At 48.0% G+C, this 24,849-nt stretch overlaps 1 protein-coding gene across 8 annotated transcripts in view; it reads right to left on the bottom strand.

The window, feature by feature from the left end:
* Positions 1 to 24,849, bottom strand: part of LARGE2 (LARGE xylosyl- and glucuronyltransferase 2) — a 73,399-nt gene that overhangs the window by 47,039 nt on the left and 1,511 nt on the right. For 5 of the 8 annotated variants that reach the window (XM_038405065.2, XM_043515603.1, XM_038405063.2 and 2 more), the window contains exons 2-4: positions 17,806 to 18,014; positions 14,878 to 14,950; positions 2,649 to 2,803 (exon numbers count right to left, since the gene is read on the bottom strand). The gene's annotated coding sequence lies outside the window, so the exon portion shown is untranslated. The remainder of the gene's footprint in view (positions 1 to 2,648; positions 2,804 to 14,877; positions 14,951 to 17,805; positions 18,015 to 24,849) is intronic. The other 3 variants (XM_043515602.1, XM_043515604.1, XM_043515605.1) reach the window with 1 other exon arrangement.

The following is a 24,849-nucleotide window of genomic DNA, read 5'->3' as shown; positions in this document are numbered from 1 at the left end:
CCAGTTAGGCTGGCCCAACCAGACCCTCTCACAGGCCCAGCCCACTTTTCATCTCTGTCTTTGCTGGCAAATAACTGAGAACTGATCCCTGCCCTCTCTACACAACATCTGGAGACCATTCAAACAATAGCCTCCCTCCTGCCAGTCGACTAAATGGGCCTGGATTGGGAACTTCCTTCCTATTCAAAGACCCAAGCCTATTGCTGTACAGATGCCTTAGATGAGCCTTTAGTTCCTGTGGGGCAGGGAGCAAGGGGCTCTTTTCCTTCCTTCCACTGGCCAGTGATGGGCACCCAGTGACACAGCCCAAACAATTAAACCCAACAGATAGTAGGTGGTCAGCGTGAAGGCTGAAGGCCTTTCCTGCAGGTCGCCCATTCCTCCAGGCATTGGGGAGGCAATCATATATTCACTAGGCACAAGTGCATGCAATGAGGAGCTTTCCACAGAACCACGGCGACTTGGCTGCAGCAAGTCTGCCTCTGCCTCAAGGGTAGCCAACATCTTGGTGGCTTCTCCGGCCAATTCCCGGCCAATGGGAGCTGCAGGAAGCAGCGGCCAGCATGTCCCTGCGGTCTGTGCCGTTTCCTGCAGCTCCCATTGGATTGGAACGGCGAACTGCAACCAGCCACGCCTGCGGACGGTCAATGTAAACACTGCCTCGCGCCCTGCCAGTGGATTACCCTGACAGGCCGTGTGCAGCCCGCAGTCTGTACACCACTGCTCTACGTTCTCCTCCAAGGACATCAGACTCTGCCTTGCGCCAACGACTGTCAGCAACGTGCAAGAAGCCCAAGGGCTGAATCTATTGGGCATATAATAGAGCAGATTGCAGATGTCCTCATGTGTAGCCCATAGAGACTAGGCTCCCCAGAGTGCCCTGCAGCCAACCACTCAGAGCAAGAGGGTGCATGGCATGCTTAGACCTTTAGTTTCTAGGAGGCTGCAACCTCAAAACACAGAGAGGGACACCAGCTGCACTGCAGATCTCTGAGGGCCTTGTCTGGCCTTATTGTGTCTTTTGCTCTCTACGTAACACAATATGAAAGAGCTACACAGGCACAATAGAGATTGACTAACCATATTCTGGGGTGTATTAACAGGAGTGTCACCATGTAACACACAGGAGGTAATTGTCCTGCTCTGCTTGGCGCTGGTGAGACCGCAGCTGGAGTGCTGTGTCCAGCTCTGGGTGCCACATTTTTCCTGTGGACAAATCAGAGGCAGCCCAGAGTAGAACAACAAAAATGATGAAAAGTTTAGAAAACCTGACTATGGGGAAAGGTTAAATAAAGTGGGTATGTGTGGGAGGTGAAACTGATAGTCTTCAAATATGTTAAGAGGTGTTGCTAAGAGAGCTGAAGTAAATTGTTTCTTATGTCCACTGAGGGTAGGGCAAGAAATAACGGGCTTAATCTGCTGCAAGAGAAATTTAGGTTAGATAATTAGGGGGGAAATTTAACCATAGGGGTAGCTAACGTCTGGACTAGACTTCTGAGGGAGGCTGTGGAATCCCCATCATTGGAAGTTTTTAAGAACAGGTTGGACAAACACCGGTCAGGGATAGTCTGTATCTATTTGGCAGGGGGCTGGACTAGAATCACTAGATGACCTCTTGAGCTCCATTCCAGCCCTACATTCCTAGGATTCTGTGTTTGTTCACACACACCCACCCACCCACCCCAAGGAAACACAGGAGACAGTGAGGACCCCTAGAGGGCTCACAAACTATTTAAAGATATACAACCCAATTCCTACATACTACAGGTCTGTGGGCTGCCTGTTGGCCACCTTTACTCTGTTCTTTTCCAATTCCATGATTCTCCCTTCCTTCTCTCTTGTCTGGCCTGGGACCAGGGGGATGCTTCACCCAAGCTCCATTGTGTCGAACACCGGATGGCAGATCACTGCTCACCAAGTTTAATGGTCAGTGACAGCAAGCAGGCAGATGCAGACTACGTGGCTGTGTCCTTAACGGTCCGATAAATGGGGCTGTTCAAAGAAACAAATTTAGTCCCAGTTGGGATTAACAGTTTGGCAAGTGTACCAGAAAGGCACAGTGGAGACTGGTGGCAGAGGAGAAAGAGCTATGAGACACCCAGGGGATGAGGCAAAGTGGGAGGATGGCCAGACTAAGGAGAGGTTTCAGCCGTGTTAGTCTGTATTTGCAAAAAGAAAAGGAGTACTTGTGGCACCTTAGAGACTAACATATACATTTGTTAGTCTCTAAGGTGAGACTAAGGAGAGAAGCTTTACCTACTCCCATTCCCACTCAGTGATCTCCAGCTGGCTGCCTCCACCGTGAAGGTGAAATGGGAGGTGGGGTGGGGAGGGGAGTCTGCTAGAGAGAGACCCTGGGGACAGACAGCACGGGGTCCAACCACGGAGCATGGCAAAGAAGAGTCTGCAACTTCTCTTCCGAGTTACCCTTCTAGCCAGAAATGTTCCCGGCTCACACAGCTCCCTCCACAGGCAACCACTACCCCTCCATCGCCTCCACTAATTCCCTCCCGCCCCGCCACGCTCCATTCTCCGCTCGCTCTCACACACTCTCCCCCCACCATCACATCACCATCGCCTCCTCCCCCAGAGCCCCCCGCCACCCACACACACCTGCTGCGGCTCCCCACTGGCCCAGATCTCCTTACCTGGCTTTCCCCTCTCGTCATCCCGGAGCGGCTCCCAGCCGAGCGTGCAGTCTGGGGCGGCTGCTGCTGCTGCTGCTGCGGCTCCCTTTCCCTCTCCTCGCTTTCAGACCAGCCACTTTCCCCCTCCTGGTTCTTGCAGCCCGGGCTCTCCCGCCCTAACGGGGGCGAGAGGAGAACAAACCAAGCAAGAGATTAAGTTCACTTTCTGCTTCACGAGCCCTGCCGCGCAGCCGGACTTGCCCGAAGGTAGCTGGCTGCCTTCCAAGCCCCACCCACCACCTTGACTCAATCGTCTCCTCCCGCCCCGCGGGGGCAGCGGGCAGGGGAGAAGCAGGTGCCCCCGGGCACCTGGCTGGAGCAAATGTTTGCGGAGGAGAAGGCCGGGACAGCCCCGAAGGTCCAAGGAGAGGGGGGCGCAGCCCACCGGGGCCGGGCCAGGTTATCTGAGCCGGCACCGCCGGAGCAGGAGTCCAGCTCGCGCGCTGGTCGGCGCCCGGGCCGGGCTGCACCAGGCTCCCCCGTGCTTGGAAAGGCAGCGCGGGCCAGTGGCTAGAGCAGGGGACTGGGGGCATCAGGCTGCCTAAGCTCTGTTCCCAGCTCTGTCGCTGTTACCTCCATTTCCCCTTCCGCACTATAGGACTCCTGTTACCCCCCTCTCAGGGGAAGGGGGAGGATTCATCAAATGAGCATTTACAAAGGGCTTGGAGACCCTCAGCTGCAAGGGGTACAGGGGAACCCCTTTTGGCACCTTAGAGACTAACACATTTATTTGAGCATAAGCTTTCGTGAGCTACAGCTCACTTCATCGGATGCTCACGAAAGCTTATGCTCAAATAAATGTGTTAGTCTCTAAGGCGCCACAAGTCCTCCTTTTCTTTTTTAGGGGAACCCCTCGGCTGAGCCAGGCAGAGGAGCACCTGCAGTGCCTCAGGGTAGGGCTGAGCTCGGGTGTGGAGCATGGGGAGATAGGGAAGACGGGGGAGAGGGTGCAGGGCAGAGCCGTAAGCTCGCCTAGAGCCTCCAGGTCTATATTAAATTGAACGCGCAAACAGCAGCACTGCCCCAAACGCCCCTAGGAAGGCAGAATAGCTCCCGGACCGCCCAGGAATATAGTGAGGAAACCTGCCACACAAAACTGCATGGGGAACATGAAGTGCTCAGGGTTTTCCTTGTGCAGCAGAGGAAAGAGGGGCCCAGGCTTGGAACAGAATGCTAGCTATGCGGAGGCTGCCTCTACCTGCAACGTCTCTCCAGCTCCGCCTCAAGGGTTACAGAAAGAAAGGCAGGCTTGAATCTCTCTCCAGGATGCACGAACGCTACCTGCCCCTCTCCCCACTTTGCATTTCAGAAGAGCAGCTTGGAGGATGCACAGGGTGTGGTAGGAAGGGGAGTGACCGTCACAAAGTAAATTGCCACCCACCCCCAAAAGTAAGAGCCACTAGTAAAACCATAGCCAGCAAGCACAGACCTGCCAGCCAGAAAGATATAATCTCCAAGTGCAATGCATACCTGCCGAGCTGGGCCTCCACATGTGCACAGACACTGCCTCAGGAAAGACATTTACCTCCAGCCCAAGCTGCTCTTTCTTGTCCTTACGAAATCCCCGTTCAAACATGCAATTGTTCCTTAACAGCTTCTTTATGTGCAGCCCATTCCTGAGCATGAGGGAAGGGGCTAGGGTTGCCCCACCCTCACATCATATATGAGCTGCTGCATCTTTCTGGGCTGAGAAAGGAGCAGCACTCTACCTTGCAGACACACCAGCAGGACCTTTTTCCTTGCCGCAGCTCATCAGCGACATAGGGGGGCATAGGGCGCATTAGCTAATGATTAGAGCAGAGAGCCTGAAGACTTTGCCATATAGGTTCCTATGTTGCACTTATCACCACAGTATCTGAGCACCTTCCAGTAGTGCATTAAGTGCTATGCAGAGCATGAGCCTGTCATGTGTAGTTCTCTCATCCTATCCTTGGGGGAGATGCACCTATAATGGAGTGTTTTGTTTTGGAAGGGTTTTATTTTGTTTACTAGACCTGTTGTTCTGTATTTATGTTAGAGAAGGCAAGGTCAATAAAAGGCACCTTGAATTTGGAGCAAAAGGTGGTGAGGTTTGTGATGGTCTCTAGTGCCTGTGGGAGTTCATTCCAGTCTCAAACTGGCCTCCAGCTGAGCGTTACCCTCACCATAAAGAGGAGTCAGACTATCTCAGCTTCCCCCCCCCACCCACCTTTGAGAAGGAAGTGTTATCTAGAGGCTAAAACATGGACAAGTGAGTTGGCAGTCCTGGCTTTTAGCCCCCTCCCTGGAACAGTGGTCAAAATAGTGGGCAGAATAGGGCGCTGAGATTCAGGACTCCTGGCTCTGCCACTGGCCTAGTTTGGGTCCCAGGGTGAGCTACTTCACATCTGGATACCAGTTTACTCACACATAACTGACTATAATAGGTTTCCATATTTAATGTGTGTGAGGGTCTTTGAGATCCTCCCATGGAAAGAGACACCGCAGAAGGGCCCCCGCTCACTCCCGCTCCTTTCAATTGAGAGAGAGCACAACTCCCACCCCATCCCCAGCACCTCTGCACCAGTTGGTGAAGCTAGGATACCTATATGAGAGACCTCTGCCTTGACCGAGCAGTTTGTATGGGCTGACTAGGGCAGCTCAGCCCAGAAGCCCCTATTGGCTACCTATATTGGAACCTCCCCATCTCATTGGCTGGGGGGCCAGAGGACTAGTTACTCCCTAGCATTAGCTATGGCAGTATTCATCCCATACCAGCAAAGCTCCTGCCTTCAGCCTCCAGAGCTTAGGCAGCAGGTGCAAAACCAGGACAGCAAGCCTTGAGTCATCACTGGTCAGTCTGCATGTGAGAAGCTCACTGCATGTGAGAAGCTCACCAGCAGAAAAGAACAGCAGGGATTGCAAACAGAGCAAGAGTCCAGCTGAAAAACTAGGATGGGGCAAAGTTACCCTCCCTCCTTCACTACACTCATCATTCAGCCTCATGAGTCCTGGCTCCCAGCTGAGTGAACATGGCTTCTTCCAGAGTTCAGCAGAGTGCTCCAAGCACTGATCTGCGTAGGAAAGTTCTGCCATTAGGTCAGACAGAGAACACTGTCCCTTCCCCGACCCATACACACACAGTCCACCTGGCCTCTGTAGAATACTGAGCTCCTGCCCCTAGTGAGCAAGGGACCTAACTCCACTCCCAGGCCTGTAAGGGCCTTTCTTTTGACTCAGACCTATAACAAAAGAGCCAGAGCTCCCCCGCTGCTGGCAATAACCAGCTGGAAGAAGCTCTAGGGCAGATGGAATTTACAGCTGTGTGATGGAAGATTGCCTGGGGCATTTTATGAAATTTGTAGCGCTGCAGCTGAGATAACAATCAGGGAGAGCACAGCTCCAGCTGCAGGTGTGTGAACTGGACAGGAAGCAATCACCAGGGCCTCACAGGAGCAGCAGCAGTGAATGAACAGCAGGAGTAGGAAAGGATTCAGGGAAAGGTGGGAATTAGGTATTGCCCACTGCTGGAGCCAGTCTGGCTGACCCTGAAATAAAAACGCCTATGTATCTGCCTGTATGCACCTTGTACACTCAGGCCTCCGCATGCAAGCTCCAACAGGAGCCTTTGCACACATGAAGGTATGTGCATGAGGGTACATATGCCACAGACAGGGTCATGCATGCTGGTATCTACACACACCACTTGCTGTATTCTTCTGGCTGTCTTTATACTTCCCTCACCATTTTAGCTGGGTTCCCTCTCCAGCCAAATGCTCCTCACTGGCTCCCTTGCTCTGTACAGAACCATGCTGCCACTGGTAAGATAAGAGGTTTCCCACTAATGCCTTTCTCCACCACCCCTCCCTATTAGAAGGGTGCAGAGTAATGAGTGCTGCTTATAGCAAGGTGTTGTTCTGGCTTTCCCAGAGCACAGAACTCTGCTGACCACAGGAGCCATCTATATTACTCTTCTGCAGCTCCCAGCCCAGCAATCTTCCCATTCTTTGGTTAACAATTGATTCATTCCTGCTGCTTTCTTTAAAGTCACCCCCTGCCTGCTTGAGCAGTTCTGGTACTGGCTGCTCCCAGGAAGAGCCTTTTCCCTTCCCCTGGCCTAAGGGCTTACCTTTGCATGAGCAGCTCAGCCCATGCAGGGCCATTACAATAGGACCCATTCAGGGCCCCAGCCTGGCTGCCCTTTCTCTATTCAGACTATTGTCAGGTGAACAATTAGTTTATAGAATGCCAGTGCAGGGAATTTCTTCCTTGATTTGTGCCATTTCCCCCCCAAAGGTGCATGCCAGAGTGTTGTACAAGAGCACAGCAAGAGGACTATATTTGGTCTCCTCAATAAGAATCTCATACACAAAGTGGCAGCACCATACTAGGATTTGAGGTCACTTCCTTATAACAAATCTATCCAAAAGGATTAAAGAAGCCGTTCAGTTAATAACAAGACTATCCTAGCTCCTAGGTTCAATGTTTTTCCACAGCAGCTCTCCTGAGGCTGCTGCTAATTCCTTACCTCCCATCATAACACGCAGCTGGACACTACACAGGAGGGGTATATGTCAGAACTTCCTCAACATGTCTGCAACTGCAGGTGGTAACAGCAGCCATTAAAGGGACCAGCAAAGGAGATTCAGGGCTTGAGACATCACCTCCTCTAACCATTACAACATAAAAAGGGGGGGGGGGGAGTGTCTTGCTCATTTTCTACTATTAGAAGTGTTAAATCTGTTCTTCCCTGTCAGTGGCAGACTGCCAGGAGGTGGGGCTGTCTTAGACTCTTCATAGCATTAGCCATCTCCCATTCATTAAAAGCAGTAGCGTGGTAGGATATGTTTAACATTTTCGAGAAAGTGAATCTCTCTCCGTTGTTGGAGTTAGGTGTGTGTTATCAATAGGTTTGGACAGCAATGGTGTGTCACCTATGTATGCAACACGTGCACTAGATGCCACAGAATTCATTAAAAAACCCATGGCCCAACTGGCATCCCACGGGTCAGATCCAGTCCACTGGGTGATTCCATCCAGCCTCCCAACACACATTGTAGAACAAAATTGCATCCTCTGCATAGTGTGACCTCACACACATTGTACGTGTGAGGTCCTGCTGCATGGAGGATGCCCTTTTGTGGAATGTCACTAAAATGGTTGTGTCACTTAAGGCATCCAAGTGTAGAACTGAATCATCCATGACAGAACAGAAAGAATGGTGTGACATCTTCGCCAGGATGGAAAGTTTAGTGCAAAACTTGTTTGCTAAAAATTGTTGCATGCCTTATTAAAAATGTCCCAGTCTGCCACGGTTTGACAGCCACACAAAAATCTTTTCCCTGGGAGGTGTCCAACATTTACTGCCTTGCCTCATGGGATATTACACTAGTTTTGGAGAGTGGAAGGCCTAAATTGCTAAGGCAAGAACCCCATGCAGGGGGAAGTAGAGGGAGGGAAAAGGTCCGCAATTTTTTTAAATTCCTCCCTGGCTTCTTTCTCCATCAAAATTTTAAATAAATTTTTAAAAGGCCCCATTAGTTTTTTCCCTTTTACAGGTTACCTTTAAATCTCATCATACCACCATAGTGACAAAGGTAACAGAGATCATTTCACACACTGCTGAAATGCAAACACCTCTGGGAGGGAGTAGGACAGCAGCTGAAAACTACACATTAGTTCAGAGGAGCAAAGGAAGTAAGGAAGAACAAAAGTGAAACTGCAGAAGGAATTTACAGAGGGAGAATGGAATTTAGCCAGGAAAGCAGAGTTAATACCCCTATGCTCAGGATTACTGTCCCCTGGTTTTATGATGTGGGACCTTTACCAGGTGGCAGGATCTTGCTTCAACATCTCATCAGAAAGATAGCAACCTCTGGCAGAATAGCCAATGTATTCCAGTCATAGAACAGTGCTCCAGAATATGAGTCTTCATTAAAAAAAAATAGTCTGGTCTCCCTGGCTGCAAAGAAACCCCTGAAAAGTTTAATGTAACTGATGCAGTGATAAGAAAAGGAGTACTTGTGGCACCTTAGAGACTAAGTGATGTTTTCCTGAGTCTGCAGACAGCCTGCATCACATTTTTCTTAGTCATGCCCATGTGTCAAGCCCCTCTCCAGCCAATTGACTCATTATTACACACAGTTCTAAGGCTCCAGCACCTAAGTACATATTCCATAAATTAATAGAAAAATTAACACATCCTCTATTCTCAGACAGAATTATAGTGCTCAGATAAGGAAGAGGGACAGATTTCCCCACACACTCATGTTGTATAGCAGCTTGCTTCATAAGTCTATGGAGTACAGATATTAGAATCTAGTCATCAGTAGTGCTGCCAGAATCTCAGGCTTTTCCATAACATTGCAGCCATAGGTACAGGTACTATGGAAATTTAGAGGGTGAAGAGTCCATCTAGGCCACTGGGACAATAGCAGAGTTGTTGTCCTCATCATTGTATAGACTCGCCACACTTTGAGAGAGATTTTCCCTCTAAATGTCAGTGTCACTGCTATGCTATGTCTGAGTTAATGCTTTCCCTCTTCTCTCTGACAGGACACACCCTCTGATGGGACACACTGAACAGCCCTACCTCTACCTGCAGTCCAGCAAGAGAGGGGAAAAGGAAGAGTTCCCTGGCTGATGGAACACACACCCCATCCACATCTGCCTCACCTATGGAGAAACTAGGAGTATTCACCCAATTTCACCCTTCAGACAGACCAGTTTGTGGGGATACACTGGCAGCAAGAAACGATGTGCTGGGCTGAACTCAAGTGCAACAACCTGGACAGCAGGAGCATAAAATCAGCTTCCTCCCATGCCACAGAAGAAGCCAGAAGCACAAAGACATGCACCAGACACTGGTTGACACCAGCCTCACCTGTCAGAGCCAGTCCAGTAACAGCAGCAGCAGCTGCTCCTTGGCTGGTCTCCAGGCCCCTTGTGGCAGTTTCACACACACAGTTCAGCAGGGATTCTTTCTGGCGTGGTAAATGATATACCTGAGATAATTTAGTCTGAAAACAAGCCATATCTGAGCAGACCTTGAAAGAGACTGTGTGTCACACTTGTCAGAGCACAAGGCCAGGTCTACATTAGAGACTTTTACTAGTATAGCAATGTCAATTAGGGGTGTGATTTTTTGGTGACATTTCTGCAGCAAAAGCCCTAGTGTGCCACAGTTATACTAGCAAAAAAGGGCTTTTAGCAGTGTAGGTTTTTCGCTTGCTGGACCAGTGTACCAGCAAAAGCACTTTTTGGCAGTATAAGCTGCATGAACACTTTTGCCAGTATAGCTCCACCAGCAGTCCCTCCTAGTACAGACCTGGCCTACATGAGATCTCCGAACACCAGCACCAACATCCATCTCCCCCATGGGCTTAAGCAAGAAAGTGTTGAGCCCTCTCCCTCCCTGCTGTCTGGAGCTCAGAAAGCAGCATTGCTCCCCACCTGCCTTGGGGACTAATAGTAAACAGCCACTTTGCAGAGCAGGAGAAGGACTGCACAACACAGGTACCATCCTTCACCAAGGCACTGCTAGAGAAGGCTCTCCAGCAATGAGGGACACAACGACAGCACCAGCTTGGAGAAGGGAGAACCAATTCAATGCAAAGGCAAGATACCCATCTTCTGGAGCCACCAGGACACCTGGTGTTGGGATGGTGCCAGATTGGTGTGGCCATATTGAATGAATGGTGTGAGCATAACCTGACATGACAAACATGGCTGATTGGCTGTAGAGGATCCTGGGAGCAGGTTCCCTTTAAGCAGAAGCAAATTTGATAAAGAACTGGCAAAGTCTGCATGTATGATCGATATTGAACCTATTGGTCGGCAAACATGGGCCCAAGCAAAAGTAAATATCACATGTATAAAGTTCCGGAGCACAGGTCGACCTGGTTATAGTGACCTTACAGCAGGACCGTCACGCAGAGAGACAGGTATGACAGTAATCTGCACCACTGGGAGCCAGTAAACATCCGTTTTGGGGTAGTAGCAACCCCTGTTGTCAACGTTTGGTAGCAGAGGATGGTTTACTGTTGTGTTTAAGTGAAAAGGTCTTTAAAACGAATCAAACTGTATATGATCTGGTTGCCCGTTAAGAGCTTGGTATCTTGAATCATTGGTGTTAACCGACTAATTTGAATATTGTTCTGAATCAGTTCTGACATTAATTATAGCTCAGGGGCCAGATTTGGTTACAGTATGAAAAGAGGGAAATGTACTGGTGAGGGGGTTTGTATTGGTCGTTCCTGGAGTCGATGATGTTCGCAAACGCAGACAGGGAAGGGTCATTGTACCGGGGGACAAGGGGGATGCCCTGAAGCCCCTGGGATGGCTGAAAGGTGCTTACTGAGACAGGCATGTGAAGATCTTGGCTCCTATCCATGGTTGCCAAACACTGTTCCTGTCCTGTACAAGGAAGGGTGTTTGGATGAAATGCTGTTAAAATATCAGACATGTGGCACTCCTACTCCTAAAAAGGAACAAATGACATTTGGACAGCATTTGGACAAATGCTGCTGTTTGGATTATGTATCAGGTTGTGAATAAGTTTGCAGAGGAACATGAGATTTGAAAACAGGAGAAGGAAAGTTTGCAACAGGAGCTGAAGAAGCTGTGATTACAAAAAGAAGGGATGAAAAGAGATTTGCAAAACGCAAAATGTACCTAATGTCCAGCAGATGGCTGCTTTAACTCAAACTTGTCAGGAATTGGAATGTGATATGGATGCACAAATGCAGGAAAAACAAAAGTATAAATTGGAGGCAAAAAGATATAAAGGGACTCTGTCAGTTTTAACTGAACAAGCTACAAAGCCACCTGGAAAAGAGAATCATAAGAAATGCACTGAAGTGATTAATAAACTGGAGTCTGCTTTGGTGGCTAGGAAAACTATTTGTAGCATGGCTTTTGATCATAGTCCCTCAAATGATGAGGTTTGGGAAAATGTTGTGAAGGAGTGGCAGCGGGCAAAAGCACAAGACAAGGAGGAGGAATATGTAAAGCCAAGTGCCACTCCACCCCCATATGAATGTGTGAAAGAGGAAAAGAATGGCAAAGGGGTGTGTGTGTCATTATGGTCTGGCAAAAAGTGTGGGAGTGAAGCAGCAAGTCAGCCTATATACCATAACACTGAAATACCCGTAAGGCGTCCACAAGTGATTAAAAACAGAGATATAGAGCTAAATACAAAACTGATGGTACAATGGTGAAGGATCAAGAAGGGAGCTTGGTGTTCAAACTCCTGGATGAAGAGGATGAGCCTGTTGAATCAGGAGAAGAAGCGGAAAGACAGCCAGCAGTGGTGGTTCAAATACCTAAATCCCCAGGTTATGTATTGGAAGAGACAACTCGCCCATTAATGGACCCTGAAAAGTAGGCATTAGCTAAGCAACTAGGTCCCTTGACTCAAAAAATGTGTCTGACTTGTTTAATGGGATACACTGTTAGAAAACTTTTGGATTTAGGAGACCTAAAGGGAGCTGTTAATAACTTGCGGTGGCCCTCGAAAGGGGAAGGGCCCTATGGAAGAGTCATTAGGTAATGTTACAAATTCCCCAGCCAATCACCTGTTCCCAGAAGTCCAACATCTTCCCTCCTATTCATTACAGTGAGAAGCAGGTTACAAATATACCCGAGAGATCCCAAAGGATCTCACAGCTCTTCACACAACTCTATTGAAATGTAGCCATTTCTGGAGCAGAAGAACACAGGTAGACAACAACTGGCACCACATTGTGGGCCAGAAGGGAGTTTGGCCAAGGACACTGGGGCAAACAAATCTAACTCTTGCAGAAATGCCCTGGGATGTTTCATGCTTCTGCACAGTCCACAGGGTCTCTGGTTTCAAGGCCCCATCTGAACACCTCACATACAGCAAAACATGTGAAGCCAGGTTAGCTACAGTGACAAGGATACAAGACTGATCTGAACCATCTGAGATCTGAACTGCTGCTTCCAGCCCATCCAAGGCTTCGAAAGCCTATGCTGAAGCCAGGAATCCATCCCATTCAGTGGATTACAACTCTTGCAAGCAGGCAACTATGGGTACCTCTGATCCAGGCCTGCATCTAGACCTGCTCAACTGTAAGGCATGAAAGTTTATAAACTGGCACAATCTCAAACAACAAATGTTGACAAGGAAAGGTGCAAAAGTGAGACAAAGACTGAATTAGTCCAAACAAAAGGGCCTATTGATATAACTCAAGGACTGTGTTAAGATCATGCTTCGTAAACCAAAAAAAAAAAAAAAGTGTGGAACCAGAAACCAGTGCACCAAAAATCAGTGTGTTGAATACTAGGCCTAACTGGTGAGCAAAATAATGAGGGGATAGGCTATTCGGTCCATCACATCCCTTCTGGAGTCCTCCAAGAAAGAAACTTTGGGGAGAAAAATTGGCTACTGAAACAAGCTTCACCATCATGGCTGCAGCTGCCACTCCCACTGTCTCTTGGGACCCTGGGCCTTTGTCATCCTACTCCGGAGGGATATCCTGACCAGACATAGCCAAAAAGGGAGCCAAACGGCATTAGGGTTGCCAACCCTCCAGGACTGTCCTGGAGTCTTCAGGAATTAAAGATTATGTCATGTGATGAAAGATCCAACAACATTTCCACCTCCACCAGCTCTGGCTGAATCCCAACTCCCACATGGGATGTGAGATGTCTCTCCTTACCACCTCCCCCTGTGTCCTTTTCCTTCCCTATCTTATTTCTTCTCTTTCCTATCTCTCCACTTCTCTCTAGTGAGAATGTAGCCTAGCCAGCCAAGACTGCATATTTTGCAACACTGCTGTAGGCCTGTGATCTGAAAGAGGCAGCTAAAAGCAATGCCCTGCAGCATCTGGGCCCTGGACAGAACTACACTAGGTTTAGGGATACAGTGCCACAAGCAAGAGAACCCCCCTGCTTAGCCTGGGTTAGCCCTAAAGGACATGAAGCTTCTGTAATAAGCAACCTTCTTTATTACTTTTTAAAATTTAAGATAATAACTCATTTGTGTCTATGTTTCCCTGCTTGAACCTTGTAAAAAACTCTTGTTTCTTTTTCCTACTTAACAAATCTTTATATAGTTTATTATAGGCTTGGCTACAAACATTGTCTTTGGTATGAAATCTAAGTGCAATTGACCTGGGTAAGTGACTGGTCCTTTGGGAGTGGGAGTAACTTGAATATTGGTGTGATTCTTGGTATGAGGGCCCATCTGTCACAAGGATATGCTCACCTGGGTGGCAAGATAGAGTACCCAAGGGGACTGTCTGACTCCATGTTCAGGCTGTTCTAGTGCCTGAGGAGTTTACACTTGATAATTGGTAGGTGAAATCTAAGTATAGAAGTCACAACCAATTTGAGTTGTGGTTCTTAACAGTCTGCCCTGAGTTGGTACTCATGTTCTTAAACCACTGCAGGCAGCATTACAACTAGGACAAAGAATTATTCCATCAATTTAGTGCTGTCTACACCAGGGATTAGATCAGTTTAACTACATTGCTCAGGAGTGTAGATTTTTCACACTTTTGAGATGCAGCCATGCCTATGTAACTTTGAAGTACAGACCATCATATAGTGAAACACAGGCCCTGCCTTGGAGAGTCTACAATCTAAATAGACAAGACAGCTGAAGGATGGGAAGAGAGGCACAGAGGGGTGGTGACTTGCCCAGCGTCATCCAGCAGGTTGGTGGCAGAGCTAGGAACAGAACCGCAGGTCTCCAGTCTCCCAGGCCAGTGTTCTGCTGACTAGACCCCTATCTGGAAGCCTGCCATGCAGTTGGAACCAAACGGCATCATGGGGAATTCAAGCCCATGCTCAGGAGATTCTGGCTTCCAACTTGGTTGATAGATTAATTCCTCTGCCCCATGAGCTTTTGCTATGATAACTCTTTGAAGAGCAAGTTCAGGAGGAGGAAGAACCATGTCTCCCCTGCTTACTGTGCATAAGCCCTCGCTGCCCAATGGCTGGCTCAAGCCTCCCACTCTGCACTGTATCAGTCTGGCAGGCGGCACCAGGGAGAGAAGATATCTGCCTTCCCCTTCCTACTACTGACATTTGTGAGGAGAAGGGATTTTATTTTCCGTATGAAACCCAAGGTTTGGGTAGCTTGAATTTACTGCTAGCCTGGGGAGGGCAGCACTGAGCCAGACACCTCTCACCCTGCAGCTTACACCTGCCTCCAATCTAACCACAGTGCCCAGAGCAGGTGAGTAGTGTAAAAAGAGTGCAGTACCTGATGCTGGAACACAAGATAGTCTGCACACTCTGGGACATGCACTGAACTGGAATACCAGGGGATGGGGTCTCTGCAAGAGAGATAAATAACATGGCGGGAGATGAGCATTATATGAAGGTCATCAACAAATTGCAAGCGTGTGATGGACTCACTGGCGATGACAGGAGCTTTCTAGCTCAAGCACTTTGCAACCCAACTGAACTGCATGGCTAATTTATACCCGTGCTGAGCCCACCAGCCCAGCAATTACCCTGTAAAATACAGAAGAGGAAAAACGTGCTTGCTTTGACTGGACATTATTTGTTTGACTGGAAAGGCAAAAACTTTCAATACAATCACGTTAACACAAAGGTTTTGTTGGTCAATAACCCTGAAGTGGAACTTGAGCCGTCTGGGCTGAAGTAACAGAGGCATTGCATCATGGAGCAGGGCAAGGACCGTCCCTCTGTATAATGCACCTGAAATAACAAAATCCGTCTGGGTTCTTCTATACCAAGAAGATCATCAGTTAGGAGTAGCCACAGAAAACTAAACTTGCCCTGCAAGCCCACCCAGGGAATTAAAAGAACAAACTCCCCACACCTGCGTGGCTTATCTAGATCACCCCTCTGGACAGTGTGTATGTTGGGAGTGGGGGTGGGAACTGGGAGTTCCCTCTCCCACTGACTCTCTGCACAGGGAATGGACAGAGATGTGGGGAAATAAGTGAAGCTTTGGAGTTTGGCTAAGCGACCTCCCTGAGGAGAGGGACATGGTAAGAGAATGCAAATACCTGAAAGGCATGAATGATTCCCAAGCAAGGAGAGGGATTAGTAACACCAAATCCACACATTTCACAGTCTAAACATTTTACAGAGCTCTCTAATTAAAGCCCCGAGAGTGCTGATTATTTGGGGGTTACAATCAGGGGAGAATAAGAAAGAAGGGGATGAAAGGAAAATATAGGCTGAGCCCCAGGAAAAAGCTTCCTAGAAACTGACAATTAGGAATGGACAGATGAGGATGCATTTCACACTGTAGTGGCTGCATCACTATGCTGGGACTTCATGTTTTTTAATTTCTCCTGGCAGATTAATACTGAGGCTGGGAGCAGAGGGCAGAAAAGATCAAGAGATAAGGTGGGGGAAAAAGAAAAGGAGTACTTGTGGCACCTTAGAGACTAACAAATTTATTTGAGCATAAGCTTTCGTGAGCTAAGTGAGCTGTAGCTCATGAAAGCTTATGCTCAAATAAATTTGTTAGTCTCTAAGGTGTCACAAGTACTCCTTTTCTTTTTGCGAATACAGACTAATACGACTGCTACTCTGAAAGGTGGGGGAAGGAAGTTTGAAGGGCTTGAGGAAAATTCCAGGAGTGGGATTAACATCAGCCAGAAAAGTGCTGAGACCAGCATGTCTCCCTTCACTCGGAAGTCTCCTGCCTCAAGGGAAAGTCTGACCTTGACTATCAGTTGCCAAACCATCAATGCTGTTCCCCCAAACCACGTTAGCCTCCTCCTCACAGACCTGGCTGCACAAAAGGCCCTTGTTCAGAGTCCTTATCTGGCTCAGGGTGGGGAGGAGCCGGAAAGCCCTGCTGCTTAATGTCCTGTACAGATGCCAGGAGCCGTCAGAGCTCTGCATTGGGTTCATTAGGAGCTGGCTGGCTGGCAGGAGCAGCACTTTGCTAGTGCAGGTAATGAGGGAAACATCTCAGCACAGGGCACGTTAAAAATAAAGCAGTAAAAATAACAGCCCACTTATATGTGAGATTCATTTGGGTCCCCACGCCACAGTGTCCCTGCTGGGGGAGAAGGAGCCTCCTCCCACTGGTGTGGGTATTTTAGTAGGCAATGCTGCAGCCTGGCCATTTAGATGAGAGCTGTCTGGGTTATGAGGTCAGTAGTGGAGGGAATAGCCTTGGCAGCAGCACACACCCAGTGCAGGCAGCAGTTCCATAGGGACATGACCAAGGGAGCAGGTGAACCATGAAGCCAGCTAGCGGCAGAGCTGGGAACAGAATGCAGAAGCCCTGTCTCAGGCTAGTGGCAGGGGGAAGGCACTGCCTTCTGAAGTGAAGTGTATGGGCTTTAGCATTGCCCCATGAGAGCTGGAAGGGGTGGGCACAGGGGGCAGCCTGTCACTCATTTCCCTCACTCCTATTCTTAGGCCCTTTCTTCTCCCATTTCCTTTGTTTCAATCTTCAATGAACAGGAAGAAAAGGGAAGGAGCCTTGACAAATCCGATCAAGGTTTAGACAAGCCAGGTCATGCACTAATGAGGGGCGGGGGAGGCAGCAGAGGAGAATGGCAGCCCCCAAAATGCTTGGTGCACAGAGGGAGAGGGATTCATGCCAAACAGGGCAAAGAGCCACAAGGAGCAGGTCCCCAGTCTGCTAAAATAAATTGCTGAGGGGTCCCTTCTGGTCCTCCACCCTAAAATGGACTTTTTCCTTCCAATCCTTTAATTCTCAAGTGAAGTAGCCCAAGACTCTGCCACTGTGTCCAGCTGAGCTTGAAATTTAGAGATCAAAAGTTCTCTGGAAACAAGAGGATTTGAAGAAGGGAATCTCCAAATGTGCATTAAAGGGACATCTCTTTGTAACAGACACAAAGGAAGACCCTTTGCTCACCAGGGTTTAGGTGGACAAAAAAGGACAAACGTTTTTCCTTCTCCTTTTACAAGGCAGGTGCTATGGGAGGCTAACAGGAATCTCAGGGGCTGTCCTGTGGACTTAGCACACCCCCTAACCAGGAATGAGGAGTGGTGCCTGGTAATAAGTGACTGAGTAGAATGCGCCATTGAACAGAGAGAGGGAGCCAGCAGTCCCAGCGTCCTTCCCCATCTTACTTTCTGCCCTAACCTCACTGGTCTGGGCAAGAAGAGACTGGGACAGCAGGAGACTGAGTATCTTTATCTTCTCTACAAGAGGAGCAAGAAAACCAACCTTTGGAGGATGCTGAGGTGACAGGGCTATCAGGGACACTGGGAGCAGCTGGCTCCTGTACTGGAGATCTGGTGGTAACACATTGGGTTGAGGAGAAGCTTCCCCAGTTACAGGTTCATGGCTTCTGCGGGCAGAGAGCAGGGGTAGCACCAATATCACAGAGACTTCTGGTTCCAGCTAAGTTTGGGGTCATCCCATCTCACGATCACCTGGAAACCCAAAAGACAAAAACTGCTAAATTAATTATTTATCAGGTTACAAAACAAAAGGAGAGTGGGAGAGAGATCAGGGCTAGGCCCCAGGAACAGCCCCAGAGGTGCAGTGGGTGAGGTGGAAACTCCTCAGTGTGAAGCCATCCTGCAGAAGGAGTCTAGGGACACATGCATAAAGGACCCTGAACTTTCACCAGCTCAGTCCCCTATGAGTCCCAGCAAGGGGACAATCTCACTTGAGCAGACTCTCCAAATCTGGGCAGTAGGCCACTACAGTAAATAGGCTCAGAGCTGCAACTCAGCGCTCCTCACACCCCTAAGCTCCAAGTACTGCATCTGGATGAAGGTTTATCCCTACAGGATCCTTGTATCTCTGGTCAAATCTGTCTTAACCAAACTCCCACTTGATCAGTAACATTTGGTCTCCCAATACCGCTGGTCTAAAGGTTGAGGCTGTAATGAAGCAGCATGGTCCTGTGGAGAGAGCACTGGGGTGGAACCAGGACTCCTGGGTTCTGTTTCTTACTCTGCCACTGATTATGTGGCCTTGAGAGAATCCCTTCCCCCATCAGTACATCAGTTTCCCCATCTGTAACATGGGGATAAGGAAACTTCTTCCACCCCAGTGAAGTGCTTTGATCTCTATACAGTAAATGCTAAGTGTACTATGTCAAACTGGACCAGAAACTTGCGGGATACCAGAGTGTGATTAAGACAGTTGTTGCCTGTTGTGAGTTCTCCCTAGTGCAGGACTCCCTGGCTTTACCCTTCATTCAGCGTAAGTATAAGAAATGGACAGAAACGGCACTGAACAACATTTAACCATTTATTTGCCTGGTGAGCATCCCAAATTAGCAACCTGAGCCCCAGTGACACACATGAAAAAGTCAGGAGTATCTATACAGGGACATTCCAATATTAAGCAGCAGTAGGGCAGGAAGTATATGGAGGGAGGAATCGTAACATTCTTGGGATTAAGCAGACATTGGTTCCTTAAAAGGTCTTTTCCATCCAGTTTAGGTGACATCCACATCCTCCAGACTGAGATCTCTTTCAGCAGTACCTTCCCCTCCCTGAGGCTCCTAAGTCACACAGATTCACTTGCTTAGTCCCAGAGATACTAGAGGAGAGAGTGAGCTGCCATGTGCAAACACTGCAGTTACATAGCAGTATGAATGGATGGACGGACAGTATGACATGAAGGATGGCACATCTCCTTTCTCCAAGCCACAGTCAGACTGCTGCCTAACCTCTTGACTGGAGACAGGTGCAGGGCTCTGACCTCCAGCTGAATTCTATGGTTCCCAAGATTCAACATCCCCTTTCAGGCTCCTTTAGCCTCTGACTTCTCACACTAGCTTCACAAAAAATGCATTCATACTGGGCCCCAAAATAGGAGAAAATATTTTCTATTGTATTTCCCTTCTCTTGTGCATTTCACGCGAGCACCTCATGGCAACACTTTGCAAAATTTACTCCTCACGTGCCACTATGAGATATCAAAGTATCATCTCCATTTAACAGACAGGGAAATGGAGGCACAGCATGGCGAAGTAATTTTCCAACAGCCACACAAGAAATTTAAAGCCCAGCTGTAAAGAGAATCCTAGGGTTCTGATTCCAAGTCATCTCCCACCACCCCTGTTCTAAAGGCTAGACACCATTCCCTCCTTCTAGAAGAACAGGAGCTGTGGAATAGCAGGGAGCGCGGCAGAGCATGACTGAGATGCTTTGGCAGGGCTGTGTGGGGAAGTTTTCACAGTCCCAGTAGGCCTGGAACCAGACATTTGGCTATTTCCCTGACCAGGAGAGGCCCATGATTCTCTGGCAGGTGCAGTAGGGAAGAGACACGGTACTTTTCTTTTTTTCTTATCACTGAGACTTTGGACCCCACTGATGTCAGAAGCTCAGGCAGTGAGCCACGGAGGATACTGCCTTCAATCTCCAACCCAATTCTTCATCTTCCAAAGGAGACTTCAGGGTGAACTAATGATTAATTAATAAAGTTGTGATGCAGTTGTCACAACTCTGCTGTGAGGATTCCTGCTGGCAGAGCTGCAACAGTGAAGCCAGGAGGAGACAAGATATTCCCTTAGTTGAAATTTTCAGGAGATGCAAGGCTTGACCACCTTCCCTGAGCAAACTCTAGGCTCATTACAGAGACCTACACAGAAAAAGCATCCCTTTCATACCCTTTGGGGGCTCTTTACCAAGTAAAGAATTTATGTAAATATTTAACCTGGACAGATTACATATTTTTACATTGTAAATTCAGGTCTCATCTTCCCTACTTCTCCTAAAAAGACTATGACCAACTGGAGAACAGTACCATGCAAAAGAAACCAGACAAAGGAACCAGGCTGTGGAACTTTTAAAGATTGTTTTGGGCATGGTTTTATCAACCCAAACAGTTGGAAAAGAAAGCTTTCACTAGTGAAGAGTCAAACATCTCCCTCCATCCTTTTCAGTCGAGAGCTGGAAAAAGCTCCTATTTCACCTCACTCAGCCCCTCAGGGAGACTTCCAGTAAAGAAAGGAAAGGAGTACTTGTGGCACCTTAGAGACTAACACATTTATTAGAGCATAAGCTTTCGTGAGCTACAGCTCACTTCATCGGATGCCTTACATATAAGTGAGCTGTAGCTCACGAAAGCTTATGCTCTAATAAATTTGTTAGTCTCTAAGGTGCCACAAGTACTCCTTTTCTTTTTGTGAATACAGACTAACACGGCTGCTACTCTGAAACCTGTCAGTAAAGAAAGGGAAGACCACACTTGACATTGTTATTGTTTCTAAGGGAAAGTGCAAATAGTTTTTTGGAGGGAATGGTGAGGAGGCTCTCAGGCCCCCTTCATCCACCATAAACTAACAAAGGCACAAACCTAGTTTCTCACTAGCAGATTTTAGAGATCCCCTTTAACAAAACAAACCAAGCCTTAAATAGCCCCATCATGCGCCCAAGCCCCAAGATGGCTCCCTTCCATTAAACTCCATCTCCTCATCATGGTGAATAAACCTGGAAGAAGAGGCCAGTCTTACAGCATTCCAAAGTTCATTAAAGCCAGACCTTGCCACCAGCCCTCTCCAGGAGGCTGTTGGTTCATACACCTTGAATGATTGCAAGTTCCATGCTACGAGATGGGGAGAGAGGCTTGTAAGAGTCTGCCCAGCTCCAGTTCTAATGCATGCTAACAGAAAAAGGTGTAGTGTTTGGGTCAGCAGTCAACAATTCAGTTTGTGGAATATTCCAACCCCACAGCATCCTCAGCATGTTTCAGCCAAACCCTTGGGCTTCCCTCCCATTTCTGAAGTCACTCGGGGTGTGCGCGCCATGCAATGGGTCCAGTGCTTTTGTCATCTAGCTCCCACTAAGAGTAAAGATGGGGCAGGTAGCAGCATTTCAAACTGGATTATTGTATGTTACCCAGCACTGAACTGCCCCCTATGAACTGCAAAAGACTGCCAAAGGAATGCTTTCCAAACCCAGAAGGACCATGCAGGTTCTGATAGGCTTGTTTATGTCACCAACATTGCTGTCCAAAGCACTTGTGAGCACAGATTCCTGGGTCTAGCTCAGACTGGCTTCTTCACTTAGATCTGGGTTAGAAAGTTACCTATCAGGCCTTGCTCGCCATGAGATGCCACAGTGAATCAGGCCTCCCATTTTAGGCAGGGCTCATGTGTCATGGACTAAAGTACGCTCTGTATGTCCGTCTGTCCACAGAGTATCTGGGGCTGGTAATTTATTCCAGGGGGTGTGCGGTGAACTCACAAAGTGGTGGAATAAATAAAGAATGTTAGTGACACAGCAAGTGGCATAGCTAAGCCAGGAAGGAGATCCACACAAGGACTCAGAGCCCCTTTCTTCAGCCGCCCCAATCGGAGAGTCAGAAAACTAGTGTGGAGAGGCATAGTCCCACACTACTGGGAGATCATCTCACTACTAACTGAACAGCCAAACACCCGGTGTAGCAATGGAAGAGAGCGTACCCTCAGGCCTCACAGAAATATCATCACAACTCTGCTAATATACTACAGGGGAGTGCCTGCACCCTAGATATAAATTGGTACAATGCATTAGCCACTTCTCCACGTGTTACAAGCATTAAGGAGGCAATTCCTCCCAGCATAGATAAACCCGCAAAGTCTGGGTTCCCCCGATGCATTTCCATTAACATTTAAATGCACACCCATGTTTCACTACCTAAACACCACTTTCTATAGCTGTCTAACCCCCTGGTGGGTGCTGTAGAATTGCATATGCCAAAGGGGTATAACTTTCAGGCTCCTGGAAGTTCTGCCACAATGTCATTTCAAAAATCCTGTGGCACCTTTTAGACTAACAGATGTATTGGAGCATAAGCTTTCGTGGGCGAATACCCACTTCTTTCGTATTCACCCACGAAAGCTTATGCTCCAATATGTCTGTGAGTCTATAAGGTGCCACAGGACTCTTTGCCACTTTTACAGATCCAGACTAGCATAGCTACCCCCTGATACTTAATGTCATTTCAGGCGCTTCTGGTCTAGGAGCAGCATTGCTGAGGTAATGATAAGGTTCTGTGCCCAACTCTACAGGAGTCAGTCTCCCCAAGTACAGTCTAACCTGACAGACTTTAGCCAGCTAGAGTGCAAGTTACTGGCAGCAGAGCAAGTTGGAGGAACTCAGAGGATAGGACTTGCACAATCAGCTTACTTTTGGTTTTATTGTCGTACCAAGACTAGTGCTGAGTCTGCCCTCTCCTCCTTACTGCCCACTAACCACCTGACCCTACCATGTCCATTCCCAATATGAGCTTTGACAGTAAATTGCTGAGAAGCCTGAACTCTGATTTGCACAATGGAACTCCTCACCCTTACCCCAACCATGGGCCATTTCCCACATACCCCATGTGACAGTGTGCTGAGCAGGAAGATTGCAGAACCGGCTCCCTGCCACACCAGCCCCATTTAAGTGAATAAAGTGGAGCTGGCTGGAAAGAACTTGCCCTAATTGGGGAATGAGAGAGAGCTGCCAGCCCAATTAGCCCAGGGCTATATAAGCATCTGGGAAGAAGCAGCAGCAGGCAGGCAGAAAGCCTTTCCCTCCTGGGTTCAGACACAAGAAACCCAGAGCTGTGTATATTGCACAGTGAGAAGGTGGTGGGTGCACAAACTTGTAAATAAAAGCACCAGTGGTTTCAGAACCTGAGGGTCTCTGAGTGACTTTATCTGAGCCTAGCAAAGGCAGGAACCAGGAATGCTTACACCCCAGTAAGTCTCAAACTTAGGAAGCTTGAGAGCTTAACCTCCCAGGCAGGGTAATTTCGCTTGCTTTGAGTAGCAATGTCCATAGAGTTTTTACCCTTTTCCATCTTAATTATGAAAGCACTAGGGGGCCAGATTGGCTGACATGCTGTCACTTTTCTGGACAGGCTGGGATGGAGAACAGAAGTGACTTAGCCAAAAAGGAGAGCGTGGGGGGGAGGGGGAGATACAGACATCAGGGAGGTTTGCACCCTGGGTAAATCCTCTGTCAGAATGTCCCCTGCCTAGTGACAGACTAGCACTGTCTGGTCATATGCCCTGGAGAGGCCAGAGGATTCCAACTATCTGATTGAAGACAAGATCTCAAGCTGCTGTCTGGCAGGGCCTGGGTATTTCATTGAAAAATTATGTTACAGCAGCTCAGATAGTCTGCAGTGGAGATCATGCTGGTTTGAATGCTGTTGCTGCATGTCCCCAGAGCCAGGGTCAGCACGTTCCTGACATGAAGTCGTGCTCAGCACCTCTCAAACGTAAGCTGAATTCTTTTTCATGCCCTTCTCTTCTGACGCTAGCTGTTCCTTGTGCTCAATACCACATTTCCAAATGTTCTGTACAGGAGAACCCAGAGGTGCTGCTGCACATAATGAGAAACTGGGCCCAAATCATATGATTACGAGATGGAAAATAACTATTAGATCCCATCTACTCCAAACTGGGGCAAGGCTGTCCGCTGCTGTCTATTCTCCAGGGCTTTGTCCCAAACTAATTTTAAATATGCCCCAGCAGTAGGGCTTCTGATCCTTGTGAGATCCTTCTACACTGTACTCTTAAAGGGAGCAGGAACTGTAACACATCGCATATTCCTTGGCAGATAAGCCAACTGTAACGCACTGAGAAGTCCTAGCTTCCAATCTCCTATCTGTGTGTGACCTGCACATGCTTTCTTACCATTTAGTCACACAGCATCTGCCAGTTCAAAAACAAGTGGAGGAAAGGAAAAAATCGCACCAAGTCTGCAGGTGAGTCCCCAGTGTATACCAGGTTCCCCTCACAACACACCAGGGCCTGCCCAAGGACCTTGTGGGGAGCAGATGGTGGGGCAGGGCATGGAGACCCCACAGAATTTATAAAGGTATGGTAGAACCTCAAAATTATTAGCACAAGAGTTACAAACTGACTGGTCAACCTTGCATCTCATTGGAACCAGAAGTACGCAATCAGGCAGCAGAGACCAAAAAAGGGTAAATACTGTTCAGGACTGTGTTCAACGTAAACTACTAAAAAAATAAAAGGAAAGTTTAAAAAACTTTGACAAGGTATGGTAACTGTTTCTGCGCTTGTTTTGTTTAAATTAAGATGGTTAAAAGTAGCATTTTTCTTCTGCATAATAAAGTTTCAAAGGTGTATTAAGTCAATGTTCAGTTGTAAACTTTTGGAAGAAGAACCATAATGTTTTGTTCAGAGTTATGAACAAACTCCACTGCCAAGGTGTTTGTAACTCTCAGGTTCTACTGTATATCATGGAGTATTCTTTGAGGCCCCAAAGTTTATTTGGTCCGAACACAGGGATTTTAGTTCTTTGATGT

This window comes from Dermochelys coriacea, chromosome 6 (genome assembly GCF_009764565.3).
Source record: "Dermochelys coriacea isolate rDerCor1 chromosome 6, rDerCor1.pri.v4, whole genome shotgun sequence".
Taxonomy (NCBI): Eukaryota; Metazoa; Chordata; order Testudines; family Dermochelyidae; genus Dermochelys; species Dermochelys coriacea.
Note: the sequence above shows the minus strand (reverse complement) of the source record. Positions and strands in the feature narration are given on the sequence as shown.